At 58.4% G+C, this 6501-nt stretch overlaps 1 pseudogene; it reads left to right on the forward strand.

Annotated features, from left to right (window-relative positions):
* Nucleotides 1-744: 744 nt before the first annotated feature.
* On the forward strand, nt 745-6207 carry LOC100091104 (annotated as a pseudogene).
* The last annotated feature ends 294 nt before the right edge of the window (nt 6208-6501 follow it).

Consider the following 6501-nt stretch of genomic DNA (forward strand, 5'->3'; position numbering starts at 1 on the left):
GTGGATTCCTCCTGGGTGGGGCGAGCACATGGTGGGAGCCAGCCCCCTCACCACGTTGTGAGTAAATCATAAGTGGGCTCGGGTGTCCGCCCACACGTGAGTAACTTATCAGTGTATTCTTCCCGTTAGGGAAGCTCTAACACCGTATTCCTCCCAAAAGGGGAAGCTTTAACACCATATTTCCCCCCAAAGGGAAGGCCGATTGTCGCGTCTAAATAATTAATTCAATTCTCCCCGCGGAATGAATTCTATACAAAACTCAGGTTTTCCATCCTCGGCCTCTATCTCTCGCCGCGCCGATTCCGAAAGAACCTGTCCCCGGCGACGAGTGACACCCACTCACCAACTTGGTCAGTATTCTAAGAGAAGCAGTGTGACCTACTGGAGAAAGAGTGGGCCTGGGAGTCGGAGGACCCGGGTCCTAATTCCGGCTTCCCCGATTTGTCTGCTGAGCAAGTCACTTCACTTCTCTGAGCCTCGTTGACCTCAGCTGTAAAATGAGGGTGCCATACCTGTACATACTCCTACCTAGACTGTGAATCCCACAGTCGCTGGAAGTCTGGCTGCGGCGGGAAGCGCAGACCCTGTAGCAGTACCGTGTGTTGAGGGTGGGGTGCTCGTCCTCTTCCCCTCGCCGGGCCATCCCCCCGCCCCCAACCTCCCAGCCCACTGACCCCGCGGCCTGTGGCGGGGCTATGGGGCAGACCGGGGAAGAGCCCTTCCCGGCCTGGGCCCTCGTGGGGTATGCCGGCCGATAATCCGAAAAGTCTACCGTGCAGGCGAGAGGGCAGGGCCTGGGACCCCCAGTGTTGGCCCCACCCCCGCTGACCCCCACCCACAGTTCAGGAGACCCCCATCGTGTGGCCAGGGCTCCTGGAGATGAGATTCATTCATTCATTCAATAATATTTATTGAGCGCTTACTATGTGCAGAGCACTGTACTAAGCGCTTGGAATGTACAATTCGGCAACAGATAGAGACAATCCCTGCCCATTGATGGGCTTACAGTCTAATCGGGGGAGACACACAGACAAAAACAATAGCAATAAATAGAATCAAGGTGATGTACATCTCATTAACAAAATAAATAGGGCAATAGAAGTATGTACAAATGAGCGGACGAGCACGGTGCTGAAGGGAGAAGGGGAGGAGCAGAGGGAAAGAGCGGGAAAAGGGGCTTAGCTGAGGGAAGGTGAAGGGTGGGGGCAGAGAGGGAGCAGGGGAAAAGGGGAAGCTCAGTCTGGGAAGGCCTCTTGGAGGAGGTAAGCTCTCAGTAGGTTGACCCATGTCAACCCCACAAACCTCAATCCTGCCACAAGGAACAGGCTTTGATTATCTGTGGCCCCCAAAACTATCCTACTTGTTCATTGCTATATTGTACTTTCCCAAATGTGCAGTACAGTGCTCTGCACACAATAAGCTCTCAATAAATTTGACTGAATGAATGAATCCCAGCATGTACAGCGGGGAAAAGCCTTTCAATCTGGAGATCCAGCTGTCCCCACCCCTGCAGGAGCTGGCAAAGAAACACCCGAAGACTGCAGCTGCTGTGCAAGCGGCAGACCATCATTCTAGATGACGAGCTGATCCGGTGGAAGAATAGCCTGGACATGCTACAGTCTTGGTATGGGGGGTTGGGGGGCCGAGGCAGGGGGGTGCGCGCGGTCCCAGTCAGAGCCAGTTGGCGGGCCCCCCGCTCAGGTGTGAGAAGCTGGCAGAACCGGCAGCAGATCCGGCGAGCGGAGGACCTGTGCCAGCGGCTGCCCATTCCGGGCCTCGTGGAGACGATGGTGGGCGAGCAAAACGCCACCATCACCGACGTCATCTCCGCCCTGGTCACCAGGTGGGCTCCCTACTTGGCTGTCTGGTTGCCTGGCCCTGGGGGCGGCGGGGAAGGTGCTTCTTGGCCAGCCACCACAGGTTCCTCGGGGCTCGCCGCGCCCTGCCGCTCTCCCCTACCAACACCTTCATCATCGAGAAGCAGCCCCCGCAGGTCCTGAAAACACAGATCAAGTTTGCCACCACCATGTGGCTCTCGGTGAGCTGGAAGCTGAACGTGTCCTTGAACCCTCCACAGGTCAAGGCCACCATCATCAGCGAGCAGCAGGCCGGAGCTCTGCTCCAAAACGAGAGCACACGCAAGTAATTCTTCCCTCGGGTCCTCCCAACCTCCGTCTGTTTTTCTGACTGTCCAGTCCAGAGGGCTGAGAGTTGGGTTCTCCTTCCAGGGACTGGCTCACCCCCACCCCGCCCTCTCCCCCCAGGTCACCGCTGCCTCAGAGGGGACAGGGAGGGCACCTGTTCCCCAAGGGTCAGGGTCGCCCAGGGCAGTAGCATTGGCGTCCATCCCCGACTCTGCAGAGACTGCAGCAGGGAGATCCTGAATAAGGGCTGTGTCATGGAATGCCACCAGGCCATGGGCACCTTCATTCATTCAATCGTATTTACTAAGCGCTTACTATGTGCAGAGCACAGGACTAAGAGCTTGGAATGTACAATTCGGCAACGGATAGAGACAGTCCCTGCCCGGCGACGGGTTCACAGTCTAAAAGGGGGAGAGGACAGGTGAGAACGGGGCACAGTGAGGAGGTTAGCGGCACCAGAGGAGCAGAATGTGTGGGCTAGGCTGTAGAAGGAGAGAAGGGAGGTGAGGTAGGAGGGGCAAGGGGATGGAGAGCTTTGAAGTCAATAGTGAGGAGTTTTTGCTTCACGAAGCTCGATAGGCAACCACTGGAGATTTTTGAAGGGGGGTGACATGCCCACAGCGTTTCTGTAGAAAGATCATTCAGGCTGCAGAGTGAAGAATAGACTGAAGACAGAACATGGCAAGGGCTGACCCGGCTACCCCCAGGAGGGCCACCTGCTCTCCTCCCTGCCCTCCCGGGCCACTCTGCCATATACGTCTCTTCCACCTCCCACAGTGGCTCAAGAGGATCAAGCATTATGACCGGCACGGGGCCGAGTCCGTGACAGAGGAGAAGTTCACCATCCTGTTCTAGTCCCAGTTCAGCATCGGAGGCAACGAGCTCATGTTCCAGGTCAAAGTGAGGCCTGGGCATCCCGTCCTGGCTGATCCTCCTCTCCTCCTCCGTCCCCCCTCATCTTTGGGCCAGAATCGGGCCCAGGAAACCAGGAGTCCTGGCTCCTACATCGGACCTAGGTCGGACCTTTCTTCTCCCTCCCAGGCCTAGTAGGAGTGAGAAACCAGGCAGCTGGTCAGAAGAGCGCAGGCCCACTTGGCTCCTGGGTTCTGTTCCTCCTGCCCAGACTTTGCCCCTGCGCGTGGTGGTGATCGTCCACAGCAGCCAGGATCACAATGCCACGGCCACCGTCCTGTGGGACAACACCTTCGTCGAGCCCGTAAGCCCTCCCGACCCCCACCCTGGGTGCAGGTCTCAGCTGCCATCCCTTACTCCCCCTCCCAATTCCAGGTCTCCTCTCAGACCCTTCCAGTCTCTTGTCTAGCCCCCAGCTTCCACCTGGATTGGGATCATGTATCTCCCCTGATCCACCACCCCTTTCTCCCAGGTCAAACAGAAAGAGATGAACTGGGCTTCACCTATATTTCTGTGTCTGTCTCTGCCCTTGTCCTCCTCGCCGTCAGGGCCGGGTGCCACTCGCCGTGCCAGACAAAGTGCTCTGGCCACAGCTCTGTAAGGCTCTGAACATGTAGTTCAAGGCTGAGGTGCAGAGCAGCCAGGGACTGACCGATGACAACTTGCTTTTCCTGGCCTAGAATCTCTTCAACAGCAGCAGCAGCGGGCACATGGAGGACTACAGCGACATGACCATCTCCTGGTGCCAGTTCAGTTGAGTGAGGGGTGGTCCCTGCTTGGCCGTCCCCCGTTCTCAACCCCGATGCCTCACATTGCAGGCTGAGTTGGTTCCCAATCAAAGAGGGTTCTGAAAGGATAAGCCTCTTGCAGCCCCAGGTGCATTTGAACCTGCTCAGCCTCCCCACTCTGCCTGGATCCCGTGGTCTTCGGATGCTGGATCCTGAAGGCTGGGCTGGGGGCCGGGAAAGGGGCCTGGGCAGGGGGTACTTACCGGCCCTCTGGTATGGGAGAATCTCCCTGGCTGGAACTACACGTTCTGGTAGTGGTTCGACGGCATCATGGATGTGTTGAATAAGCCCCACAAACCCCACTGAAATGACAGGTGAGAGGGGGTGCTGCGCCTGGGGGTGGGACATTAATGAGCTTGGCCCTGGGGGAGGGTTGGGGTGGGGGAGACCCCTTTAAACACTGGAAATCTCATCTGCTGCTCCTGCGTGTCCCCCGTCTGCACCCAGCACCATCCTGGGCTTGGTGAACAAGCAGCAGGCCCACTACCTGCTCATCAACAAGCCAGATAACACCTTCCTGCTGCAGTTCAGCGATGCCGTGATCGGCGGCATCACCATCACCTGGAAGTTTGACTCCCGTGAGTTTCCTGTCCTGCCCATCCCTCCTTTCCTCCCTCTCTCCCCCAAACCAGTTAATCCCTCCATTTCCCACCTCCCAAAGCAGCCTTCTCAGTCCTAGCCTGGCCTTGCAGACAGCCCCGGGCCTGCCGGCCTCCTGAGTTGCGGTAGGCCAGAGCATGGGAATGTGGCCACTTACCCTATGGCCCAGGTGCTCAGGGATAGGGTGGGCCTGCCGGAAGCAGGTCCGGCCTTGCCCGCTCCTCTCTGCAAGGCTGCCTCAGGCCTCTGTGGGAGTGGTCCTGCTCCTGGGGGGATGGGGGGCTGTCTCCACAGCCTGTGGAACCGTTCACCACGCTGGACTTCTCCATCCGCTCATTGGCAGACCGGCTGGGAGACCTGAGCTACCTGATCTATACGTTCTCCACCGGCCCGAGGACGAGAGCTTCTCCAAGTACTACACGCCGGTGCTTGGTGAGAGCTGGAGGCCCGGCGGGGTCGGTCAGGTGAGGGGCAGGCTGGTAGGGATCCAACCCACACCGGTACCCATGGTGCTAAAGCTGCAGCCCCCTCCTCTTCCTCCTCCTCCTCCTCCTCCTTCCCTGCAGCCAAGACCATCGACGGGTATGTGAAGCCACAGATCAAGCAGCTGATGCCAGAATAAGTACCCAATCACCCAGTGCCAACCTCAGCCCCAGGGAACTCAGTCCTGGAGCCCACATGGGGGCAGGAGAGCCCAACCAACTGGCTCAGCCTCCATCCTCCAAACCCCAGGGCAGAGGGGAATGGGGAAGGGCCAGGGTTGGGGTTCCAGGGGGACAGCGAGGAAGAATACGGTTGGGGTTCTGGCTCGGCTTTACATCTGACTAGTCGTGGACCCACTGGGCAGAGATCTGTGGAGAGGGGCTGCAGGGCATCACCTTGTCCATCCCCCCCTCCCATCCCAGGTTTGCCAAAGCATCCTCAGACTTGACCGGTGTAGGGACTACGTACATGGACCAGGCTCATTAAAACAGCGTGTGCTCCCAGTCCCATTACAACATGTACCCCACAAAGTAAGTGCTGCCTCACACAACCCTCCCCCCCCGCCATAGGGCCCGGGAGCAGCAGCAGGTGGGGACGGGGAGGTGTGGCCATGGAGCCCCGCCAGGCTGACCGGGCTTCTGGGTGCTGTCCCCAGGAAGAATGGGTGGAGGGATGGGCAGGGGCCAGGGGAGGAGATGGCTTGGAGCCTGTGGCTGTGTCCGTCGTCCCTCAGGGCTGGGCCTGGCAGCCCTCCGCCCCCCCGAAGCCCTTCCCTTCACCATCCTCTCTCTCCTCTAGCCCCGAGTCCATCCTGGACCCCGACAGCGACTTCGACCTGGACGACACGACAATGGACGTGGTGAGACACGTGGAGGAGCTCTTATGTCGGCCAATGGACAGTCAATGGATCCCTGACTCCCGGTCCTGACCCGCCCTCGCCACCCTCCCGCCCACCCACCGGGGGCCCCCCCGCCATCGGCCTCCGCTCCCAGGAAACGATGATGTGAAGCACTGATGCTAGTCATGACTGTCGTGATGCTGGTTCCGTGCCGCGTGTGGATAGGTGCTGGGATTTAGGGGTCGGGGGAGAAGATCATCAGGCGGGGGGCATTTCCCTGGTCCGACTGCCGCCGCCCACCTTGCCCAGGCCCAGGGCTGTTCGTGTGGGTTCCCAGGTGTGGTGCAGGGGTTGTCAGTGGTGTGGGAGATCTGTACATAATGATTCAGTGTAGGAGAAAGATGTGGGTAGCCTTTTCAGTAAAATTAAGACTTTTCCTTAAGTAACCTGTTCTCTTCACAACCCCTTACCCGATTTCCATTACCGTGTCCATTTGGGGCACCCGGATGCTTTCATAAACTGTGTTGCTGGGCCTTCCTGGTCAGGGATGGATTTTGCAACACTCCTCCCTCTCTTCTTTCAATCCCTGACTCTCCCTCCAGTGTCAGCACAGACCATCTCTCCTCTCCATCCCTGACTCTCCCTCCAGTGATGCTGACTCTTGCCAAGCGAGCCAGCACAGTTCATGGTCCTGCTCACACCTCCTAGAACAGGTATTTGTGGTATTTTCTAAGCG

The sequence above is a fragment of the Ornithorhynchus anatinus genome, chromosome 11 (genome assembly GCF_004115215.2).
Source record: "Ornithorhynchus anatinus isolate Pmale09 chromosome 11, mOrnAna1.pri.v4, whole genome shotgun sequence".
NCBI classification, from domain to species: domain Eukaryota; kingdom Metazoa; phylum Chordata; class Mammalia; order Monotremata; family Ornithorhynchidae; genus Ornithorhynchus; species Ornithorhynchus anatinus.